This window comes from Lontra canadensis, unplaced genomic scaffold (assembly GCF_010015895.1).
Source record: "Lontra canadensis isolate GAN:19392208 unplaced genomic scaffold, GSC_riverotter_1.0 scaffold73, whole genome shotgun sequence".
NCBI classification, from domain to species: domain Eukaryota; kingdom Metazoa; phylum Chordata; class Mammalia; order Carnivora; family Mustelidae; genus Lontra; species Lontra canadensis.
In genome coordinates, this window is record NW_022631067.1 from 426,665 (window position 1) to 437,922 (window position 11,258).

An 11,258-nucleotide genomic window follows, 5' to 3' on the forward strand; every position below is an offset into this window, starting at 1 on the left:
ACCCACGCGACTCGGGGCCTCTCTCCCACACACATACACCCCTGCCCCAACTCAGCCAACACAAGGGGCTCGGGGCCTCTCTCCCCCACACACCTCTGCCCCGACTCAGCTGACCCAGGGGGCTGCATTCTTTCCAGTTCTTCCACGTTGTAGACGGGGACCTTCTGGCCCCTGGGTCCTCCGCACGCACCCCATGAATACGCAGATTATTAAATGGTCTGCAATTTTGCGCGATTACAAACTCTGTGACAAAGACCCTGAGTACGTTCTGTGTCCAAAGCTGGTTTTCCGTGAGGGACTCTCCGCAGGACGGACCCGGAGCCCACAAGACCCCACCCGTTCAGGGAGGACACACCGGGTCTCTGCACCTCGGCGTCGGAGAAGGGGCACTTGTCCATAAAAGAGGCTCTGCCAGTTTTTACTCCAACTGTCTAGCACCGGTGTCCCCAAACCAAAAGATGCTTCCTCTTAGTACCCGTTCAGATGCTGCCGCTGAGGGCAAACAGGTCGCTGGTATTTCCACTTGCATTTCCACGCGGCTGAGAACCTTTTCTTGCATTTGTTGGACATCTCTTTAAACTTTTAGAATGTTTTGTGGAATAATTTTAAATGGACCGAAACAAGGAGCACAGACGGTATGAAAAACCCCCGTCATGCCTGCAGCTCCCCAGTACTCACGCCACCAGCACCTCAGCCAAGCCCTGGCCCGTCACCCCTCAGCGAGCACGGCTCCTGCACCAGCCAGCGGGTGTGTGTGTGGACTGGCTCCGGGGCTCCGCCTCAAGCGAGCGGGAACAGCAGAGCTGGGACCAGGCCGCGGCATCGGCGGGACCAGGCCGCGGCACTGGGGGGACCAGGCCGCGGCACTGGGGGGACCGGGCCATGCGTTGGGAGGACCGGGCCATGGCGTTGTGGGGACCAGGCCGCGGCGTTGGCGGGACCAGGCCGCAGCGTTGGGGGGACCAGGCCGCAGCGTCGGCGAGCGGCTCTCTGGCTCTCAGCCCGGACATGGGCTCGGGGCTGCTTCCCCAGGTTGTCCGTGCGTTTGCCCTACTGTGGCGCAGGCAGCTTCGGGAGGGAGTCAGGCCACCGGCCGCTGCTGCACGGGGCCCGCGCCCTCTTCACCCTCGTCAGCCTGAATTATTTATTTGTCCAACAAAGCCCAGGCAGCCAGTATGAAATGCCACCTGCTTGACACTCCAGGGCACAGAGCGGGGGCGGGAAGGCCACTCAGGGGCCAGGACGAGGACCAGCTCTGTGGCTCGCCCTGGACCCCAGCCCCACCAGCACCCAGGGGAAGTGGTCCCCTGACTTCGCAAGGGCCGGTGAGCTGGTGACTGTCCGGTCCTCAGTTTCCCCATCTGGAGACAGAGGTGCTGGCCCCGACTCACTCTTGCCCGAACAGGCCCTTCCGGAGCGCGTCCTTGGACTCTGTCGAAGACGTGACGGAGCCGAGGTCGCCAGCTCGTCCCCACAGTCCAACATTGCTGATAGTCCAAGACGAAATGACTAAAGGCCCCGTGGCGGGGGGCGGGGGTAGCTGGGGAGCGGGACGTGCAGAAAGCACTGCCCACTGTTCCTCCAAACAACAAAGAACTGTGATACCGTGGCCCGGGGCGGCGCCCACACCAGCTCTCCGGCAAACAGCTTTGTCACGACGACAGGCCGTCTGCCCGCACGAGGGCTGCCCGCCCAGCAGGGGGCCCATGAGGACCGTGGCGCAGGGCGGGGCTGCGCCGTCGCCCCGCTGACCCTGCAAGGTGGCCGGAGGCAAGAGTGCCTCCTTCGTCCTGGTGGGACGGGGAAGCCCCACGGCTTCCTCCTCGGGAAACTCCTGCGCACAGTGGTCGGGATGGGAAAGTCCCCGGCACGTCGTCTGCAGAAGTTACCCAGCACCAGACTTCCCTGTGTTCGCATTGCTGTTGTGAAAAAGTGCATTAAAACATCAAAAAAGATACAGCCGGCAGTTTCCAAGTTTCCTGGAAGGGAGGCCAGGCACCTCGTTTCCCAAAATACATAAACGAATGAATGAAAAGCACCTACTTTGACGGCCGGGCCCTCGAGCGTCCTGCTCTGCCTGCCCGGCTGGTCCCCGAGCAATGTGGCCTGGCCTTGCCCAGCTCAGGCCTTCAGGGAGGACAGGCTGATCTGCTCCTACTGGCCCGAAACCCGAGGCGGCCCAGCCCCGTTCAGCATCGGGCCCCATCCCTGGCTCCTGCTCGAGGGGCAGCCTTGCGGCTCCCAGGGACAGACCCTGTCAGAAAGGGGCCACCTCGTCCTTTGGGGCTAGTCCCCGGCCAGGGGCCTGAGCATGAACAGAGTCACCTTCGAGCTCACAGGCCGTGAGCACGTGTGTCCATCACGTCCTGACAGCTATGACCTTATGGTCATCCGCAGGGTAGGCCAGCCTCCCTGAAATTTCAGGAGCTTGGGACACAGCCCCATGCCCTCCACCGGGCCTCCCAAGCAGCTGTGGTCTCGGGAAGGGGGGCACCCTGGACTACACAGGCCACACAGCCACAGCGTCAACTCTCTTTCCGTGGCATCCTCCCCCCTTCTGCGTCTGCATCCCTCAGCCCCAACCATCCCCCCAGGCCACTCTGGGGTCCTCAAGGAGCTGGACTGTCCCCAGTGACAACACTCCTAGAGTCCGGTGGGGTCTGGGGACAGCCTGGCCGCTGGGCCCTCGTCGGAAGGGTGCCCCCACCTCGTGCTCCCACACTGGGCTCAGGTGCCGGCCAGTACACCCACCAAGCACTGGCCACTTGTCTGAGAAGCTTCCAGAAGTGGCCCACGCCTGACCACTGGCAGCCTCTACATCTCACCACGGGCATCGCCAACTCCCCAGCGAGTTCCTCTTGCACAGTCTCAGCAGCCCCCGGAGGAGGCCACACTCCACGTCCTGCCATGGGACCGGCTGTGACCCCGCGGTGGCCCAGTGACCTCCCGCGACATCTCTGCCCAGTTCCACTGAGAACATGCAGGGCACCCTTGGCCGTGCCTGGCTGCCCTCGGCTGTCCGCCAGCAGACACCTCTGGTCAGCTCTCCCACAAACTGCCTCGTCCGGGGCACGAGACACACCCAGGGATGCCATGGGGTCAGGTCTTGCTGGGTCAGCGGCGCTCTCAGGAGGGTCTGTGAAGGCCGGCCTTGGGGCCTAAGAGCCCTCTGTTTGCAGGGGGTGGAAGTGAGCAGGTGGGAGGGGTCGGCTAACTCCCGGGGACGATGACCCCGGCAAGTGAAGACCAGGGTGGGAACTGGTGCGGAGCAAGGGGCTGGTCTGCAGGTGACACCTGTAAGGGACACAGGCCTGGCAGAGTGGTCAGGCCACGGGGCTCAGAGAGACATCTGTGCCGACAGAAGGGGGTTAATCAGAAGGGGCAGATGGCCCCCAGCGCAGGTGCAGGGGCTCAGTCCACCGCCTGGGGCACTACGTGGACTAGGCTGGCGGGGACATGGTCTGCCAAGGAGGACGTCTCCAGGCCCTCACCAGGGAGCCCGTGGGCAGTCCTGACACCCCAAAGCAGGGGCCAGGATTCCAGGGCCATCCCTCACAAGGTGTCCCTTGTCCCCGTGCGTCCCTCGTCGCCTTTGTACCATCTACCCCCTCTGCGATTGGAGTCCCCCTGCTGGGGACCCTGGGGCCCTGAGCCTCGCCCTCGTGCACGTCACCACCTGGACCGCCCTGCCTCCCCTGTGGCCCCCCAGGCTGCAGGCCATCCACGCTCCCGCCGTCCACATCTTCCTGTTTCCAACCACAAGGACGGGGCTGGTCAACCATGGGTGGAAAAATGGAAAATCCGCAGATGTGTGGAAACCAAACATCACAACCTTAAACAACCAGTGGGTCAAAGGAGACGTCGGCAGAGAGGCCATACCCAGGTTGAGGTGAACGGGTTGAAATCGAGTGCTCGGGGAGCAGCCGCAGGTCAGTGGGACCCTCGGCTGCAAACACATGGACGAAGCAGGCGGCTCTGGTCAGGCCCCGGACGCCGGCTCCCAGCCAGCCGCGGAAAGGGCAGAGGTCAGTGCGGGGGGGAAGCACAGGGGAGGGAAACCGACGACAACCAGTGTTCCCGGAAGTCGGCTCTTCGAAAACATCAACAGAGCTGCCACGTCCGTAGCTGAACTCAGAGGACAGGACCCAAAAACCAGATGACTAAAATCAGAAGTGAACTTGGGAACATCGTTATCAACTTTACAGAAATTACAAGGATTATAAGAAGAGGCGGAGAACTATTGTGCCAACAACTGTGGCCACAGAGACGATCTGATTCCTGGAAGCAGAAATCACCCGCACGGGGCGAGAGGAAACCGCGGATCTCCCACAAAGTGAGACGGGACCCACGCTGGGGGCAGAGCCCGGGCACACGCCGCCCCAGGGGACCAGTCCACACGGCGAGCTCACCTTCCGGCTCCAGCCCACTCGGCACTTCCGACCCCCAGTCCCAGCCTCGGGACCAGCCCTTCTGAGCCTCCGGCCTCCACCGCCGCTCCCTGCGCAGCCCCCGCCGGGCGCCCTATCTGCCACGGAGACCAGAGCCCGTCCCGGTGCCCAGCCCGCTGTGCGCAGGGAGAGAAGCGGAGGTCCCCGCACAGGACAGAGGACGCGCGAGGGAGACCAGTGCCCTCTGAGCAGCAGTGGCCATTCCTGCCAGTGTGACTGCTTTGAGGTGAAATCAGTCATTTCTGTTCCTACAACGCGGCCGCGAGCCCAGCGTCCCCTGACACTCGCTGAAGCTGCAGGTGTCCCTTGCTCTCTGTGGCCAGGCGGCCACAACATACCGGCTATGGCTCTCCAGCAGAAGGTTCCCAGGCCCTTTCTAAACGGGGACATATTTGCACCCGTCCAAAAACCGCTCAGATTTCCCAGGCAGGCGTCATGGGATACATGACAGCGGAAACAAATTCCAGCCCCTTTGTGAGCACGAACCCGTGGAAACGGACACCCAGGAGCACCTGGTCTGGTCGGCGGGATGAGCGGCCCCTGGATGTTGGCTCACAAGACCAGCGAGTGGGAGTCACGGAGGATGCAGGAAAACTAAGGGTCGCGGGACGCTTCCTCTAGAGCGGCACGTGCTGTCCCAGCACACGACGCACGCGGCCCCTGCATGGCTCTCCGCACCCTACCCCTGCCACCAGTGCTACGCAGAAAGGAAGGAGGCCGTGCAGGCGGGACAGAGGTGGGTGACGGGGTGGGGCCTGGCAGGTGGCCCCTGGCGGAGCTCCAAGTGGGCAGCCCCCACCCAGAACAGTCCTCACGTGATCACGGCTGCTGTGAAGCAGGCTCCTACGGTCCCAGGCCTCAGCTCCCGGGCTTCAAAACCGGAGCTGGACCTACTTTTCCATCACAAGCCCCCATGGGGCCCGTGGTGGGGGTGGGGGCAGATCCTGCAGCTTCTCCATCCACCCCGCATGCCTGTCCTTCTCCCAACACGAACCAGACTTCTGGAGGGTGTAGGTAGTGGCGTCTCTGCCCGGAAGAAGTGGTCACCCTTGTCCTTCAACCCCCACCCCCCCCGACCGGCACGGCCCAAGGAGTCGGAGAGGAGAAGGGTGAAGGAGCTGTGTGTTTCCGCGCCGGGAGTGGGGCCGAGGGCCAGTCAGACGCTGCAGGGAGGGTCCACTCTCCACCGCCCCCGGGCACCTTCCCATGTCCATGTTCGGGCTCCTCAGTGCCACAAAGGGCGTCCCAGGCTGGTCCTGGGGACCCCGCTGCCTCGGCTTCTGTGTGTGGAGCTAAGGGGCTGGACGCCCCCCAGTAAGGCTGGCGAGGGTCTCGCGTTGTCCAGACCCGAAGCAGAAGAGGTGAAGGATGGTGGGGGACAGAGCCAGGGCCCCATCACACGACACAGCAAGACTAGCTCCCCTGGACCGAACGAACGCCACCTGGGGTCCTAACTCACGGCAGGAGACATTTCTCTGCGTGTCGACTCCCAGCAGCACGGTAGGTTCTGTGGACTTTACACCAGGTCCCAGGAGAGTTGCCGTGTCTGTGTGTGTCTGTGTGTCTGTGTGCATCTGTGTGTCTGCGTGTCTGTGTGTCTGCCTGTGTGTCTGCGTGTGTCTGTGTGTCTGCCTGTGTCTGTGTGTGTCTGTGTGTGTCTGTGCATCTGTGCCTGTGTGTCTACGTGTGTCTGTGTGTGTCTGTGCCTGTGTGTCTGCGTGTGTCTGTGTCTGTGTGTGTCTGCGTGGGTCTCACACGCACAGGGGCAGATTAGGTGGTTCGCATGCGCTCTCGGTCCCTGGAGTGTCCTCCCGGCTCTGGGGCCGTGTGGACGGCAGAGCGGGCAGTGAAATTGATGACTCGTGCATCCGTCCAGGGCAGGAGAAGGCAGTAACTCACCATTAATAGAAAAGTATGAAAAGTTGGCTCATTCTGGGCATTCTTAAGACGTCGCAGGAGACTCCTAGAGGCGGGCAGAGGTGACGGCAAGGCCACGCTCCCAGGTTCTACCCCGAACCTTCCGACAGAGTGAACTATTTATAGATGAAACAGTACCATGTCTGGTATTTGCTCCACACAGAATGGGAAGGGAAGAAAGGGATGGGGGCCAAGATGACCATGAGGTTCATTTACTTCCTCTGCCTACTTCTGCAGACGCTTAAAATGTCTATGGGAGGAAAGTGAAAAGAAATCAGGAGAGAAGAAAGCATCGTTACCTATCTGGGCGCACGTGAAATGCGTTCTCTCGGCCATTTACTGGCTCGGGATCCCAAATGCCCTGAAGGCCTGGGTGCCTGAGAGCCGGGTCTGATCGCGGCCACCGTGGTGGGACACCTGCTCTGGGCCAGCACTGCGTTGGGTGCTTCCAGCAGCCCCGGGAATGAGGAAACCGGGGCCCCAAAGGGTCCAGTCAGCGCCCCCAGGTCACACGGCTCCTAGTGGTGGACACAGGGTTCAGTCAGCATCAGCAGGAAGCACAGAGTTCGTGGGTCCTCGCGTCCTACGAAGTCAGCCCGGAGGGCGCCTTCTGACAAGGCAACCGAGACAGTCCCAGCGTCACGGACAGTCCTCTGAAGGTTAGGGTCTGGTGCGCAGGGACGCCTGCAGGCAAGAGGGCCCCTCACTGCTGTCCTCTGACTGGAGCCCTGAAACAGGCCTCCAGCATCCAGATGGGAAAGAGGAAGTGAAACTACCTCTACTTCCAGGTGACGTGATCTGATGGACGCAGAGTCCTGAGGAAGCCCCGAGAACTTGTCAGAACAAGAGAATGAGTCCCACAAGCTGCAGTTTACAAGAGCGACACGGAAAATCCACCGCATTTTCACACACGCGCCATCCGAGCGCGACGTCAGGGAGGAAATTCTGCTCATGATAACCTCGAAAGGACAAAACACTTAGGAAGACACTCAGCAAAAGAAGCACAAAACAGACTCTTAACACAACAGAGCATGGTTGAGGGAAATGAAATGGATCGAGAAGACACAGGAACACGTCCCACATTCACGGGTCAGGACACGTAGCATCGGCACGCCGGCGACACCCTGTAAACTGACCCGTAGATCGGGCACAGTCCCCGTCAGAACCCCAGCTGACCTCGCTGCAGCAAAGGGCAAGCTGGTTGGAAAACTCGCACGAAATCGCACAGAGATTGACCAGAGCGATCCCGAAAAAGAGACAGAGCAGGAAGACTCGTGCTCTGATTTCAAGACCCATTACAGAGCAACAGTGAGACACTGCGCACGGACAGACAGACCGACCTGTGGACGGAAAGGACGGGAGCGAGAGCCCAAAAGCAGACGCACACACGTGTGGCCGAGAGGCAACCACCAAGCTCGTCGAGACCCATTCAATGGGGAGAAGCCGGACGTCCCACCGAGGGAGCGGCCCCACGACGGTGGGGTCTGAATGTGGATGTTTGAAAGTGAATGTTTATTCACTCAACACGGACCAAAGGCTTACACGTAAGTGACGAAACTCAGAAAGCATGGGGTGGGTCTTCATGATCTCAGAGCTGCCGTGGGGTCCTTAGAAATGGCATCAACGGGGGCACCTGGGTGACAGAGTCAGCTAAGTGTCTGACTCTTGGTTTGGGCTCGGGTCACGATCTCCCCAGCTGGGAGGGGGAGCCCCGCACTGGGCTCCGTGCTCAGCCCCCAGTCTGCTGGAGACTCTCCGTCCCTCTGTCTCTGCCCCACCCACCCATGCTCGCTCACTCTCTCAATAAATGAAACTTCAAGAGAGAAAGAGAGGAAGAAAGAAAGAAATGGCACCGAGAGCACGAACAACGGAAGAGAGACACTCAAACCGGGCTGCCCCGAAACCGCAAATCCTGTGTCTCCAAGGCGACCGTCGTGAAGGGGAAGAGAGCCCACAGACAGGAGCGAATGTTTGCAGGTCACGCGTCTTTCAAGGGTGACGAGGGGCTTGGGTGGGAACATGTCAAGGACTCTGACAAGTCACCAACTTAAAAATCAGCCGAGGATGTGAACAGCTGTTTGTCTGCACAGAGAAAAGGCCCTGAGCCCATGAAGGGAGGCCCCAGGCCACCAGTGATCAAGGAATCTATGAGATCCCACGTCATGCCCACCAGACAGCTGAGCCCGTATGTCGGCCAGCTTGAAGAGCCCGGAGCCCTCGTGCGCGGCAGCTGGGGACACGGGGTGGCACAGCTGCTCTGGGAAACAAGCTGGCGGTTCTGTCAAGGATTGCCGTGGACTCGGCCGTCCCACTCTTAGCCATGAAAACATGGGTCTTTGAATGTCCACGGCAGCCCTGTTCACCAACGCCCCAGGCGGCAATGGCCACCGTGCCCATCACTGATGATGGTACACACAGTGGCCCATCCTTTTGCCAGAACGTGACTCAGCCATAAAGCAACGTTGTCCTGACACGGCCACAGAGCGGCTGAGCCTGAGTGACGGGAACCGGGCACACTGCGGTCCAGACCTAAAGTTGATCGCGGCACCTGGGGCTGCAGATGGGGGACAGGGCCCGAGGACTGACCGTGCAGGTTTCTGGCTGACAGAGTGGAAACATCCTCCAGTTGGCTCTGGTGACAGTGGCATACCCACTAATCGCTAACATTCACAGAGTTTAACACATTAAATGTGTGAATTATATCTCGATGACACTTTTCTAAAGGGGAGAGGAAATAGGCGCCCATGAGCCAGGTTGGGTCCGCACCGCCCACAAGGGTGCTGGCCCGCTCACCACGGGTGTGTCGCCTGCCCTCCCACATCACAGCCGGTCCTGCCCATTGGGGAATGGTGTGGAGAAGCGTGTCAGGGGCTGTCAACGTCAGCCACCTCAGCAGGAAGGTAGAGCTGGGCAGGAGCGGAGGAGGGATGGCCCCGGGGACAGCAACCCCAGACAGCGGAGGCCAGGGCTGCAGCTTCTCCCCACGTGGCCGCGGCCAGGACCCTCTTTCCAAGCCCTGTGCCTTACGCCCTTCGTGCAGCTGTGAGCCCCTGACCTCCCTAGGCACGGTCACATGTTAATGGGGTTCAGCATGGAAGGAAATCTGTTCCTCCTCCTAAAGGTTCTTTTTTTTTTAATTTTATTTTTTATAAACATATATATATATTTTTTCCCCCAGGGGTACAGGTCTGTGAATCTCCACGTTTACACACTTCACAGCACTCACCATAGCACATACCCTACCCAATGTCCATAACCGCCCCCACCACCACCCCTCCGCCCAGCAACCCTCAGTTTGTTTTGTGAGATTAAGAGTCACTTATGGTTTGTCTCCCTCCCAATCCCAACTTGTTTCATTTACTCTTCTCCTACCCCCTTAACCCCCCATGTTGCATCTCCTCTCCCTCATATCAGGGAGATCATATGATAGTTGTCTTTCTCCCATTGACTTATTTCGCTAAGCATGATACCCTCTAGTTCCATCCACGTTGTCGCAAATGGCAAAATTTCATTTCTTTTGATGGCTGCATAGTATCCCATTGTGTATATATACCACATCTTCTTTATCCATTCGTCTGTTGATGGACATCTAGGTTCTTTCCATAGTTTGGCTATTGTAGACATTGCTGCTATAAACATTCGGGTGCACGTGCCCCTTTGGATCACTATGTTTGTATCTTTAGGGTAAATACCCAGCAGTGCGATTGCTGGGTCATAGGGTAGTTCTATTTTCAACATTTTGAGGAACCTCCATGCTGTTTTCCAGAGTGGTTGCACCAGCTTGCATTCCCACCAACAGTGTAGGAGGGTTCCCCTTTCTCCGCATCCTCGCCAGCATCTGTCATTTCCGGACTTGTTAATTTTAGCCATTCTGACTGGTGTGAGGTGGTATCTCATTGTGGTTTTGATTTGTATTTCCCTGATGCCGAGTGATATGGAGCACTTTTTCATGTGTCTGTTGGCCATCTGGATGTCTTCTTTGCGGAAATGTCTGTTCATGTCTTCTGCCCATTTCTTGATTGGATTATTTGTTCTTTGGGTGTTGAGTTTGATAAGTTCTTTATAGATTCTGGACACTAGCCCTTTATCTGATAGGTCGTTTGCAAATATCTTCTCCCATTCTGTCAGTTGTCTTTTGGTTTTGTTGACTGTTTCCTTTGCTGTGCAAAAGCTTTTGATCTTGATAAAATCCCAATAGTTCATTTTTGCCCTTGCTTCCCTTGCCTTTGGCAATGTTCCTAGGAAGATGTTGCTGCGGCTGAGGTCAAAGAGGTTGCTGCCTGTGTTCTCCTCAAGGATGTTGATGGATTCCTTTCTCACATTGAGGTCCTTCATCCATTTTGAGTCTATTTTCGTGTGTGGTGTAAGGAAATGATCCAATTTCATTTTTCTGCACATGGCTGTCCAATTTTCCCAACACCATTTATTGAAGAGGCTGTCTTTTTTCCATTGGACATTCTTTCCTGCTTTGTCGAAGATTAGTTGACCATAGAGTTGAGGGTCTATTTCTGGGCTCTCTATTCTGTTCCATTGATCTATGTGTCTGTTTTTGTGCCCGTACCATGCTGTCTTGATGATGACAGCTTTGTAATAGAGCTTGAAGTCCGGAATTGTGATGCCACCAACTTTGGCTTTCTTTTTCAATATTCCTTTGGCTATTCGCGGTCTTTTCTGGTTCCATATAAATTTTAGGATTATTTGTTCCATTTCTTTGAAAAAAATGGATGGTACTTTGATAGGAATTGCATTAAATGTGTAGATTGCTTTAGGTAGCATAGACATTTTCACAATATTTATTCTTCCAATCCAGGAGCATGGAACATTTTTCCATTTCTTTGTGTCTTCCTCAATTTCTTTCATGAGTACTTTATAGTTTTCTGTGTATAGATTCTT

General features: G+C 57.7%; 1 protein-coding gene across 1 annotated transcript in view; it reads right to left on the reverse strand.

The window, feature by feature from the left end:
• TMEM255B (transmembrane protein 255B) overlaps positions 1-11,258 on the reverse strand; it is a 48,292-nt gene that overhangs the window by 19,820 nt on the left and 17,214 nt on the right. The window lies entirely within an intron of this gene.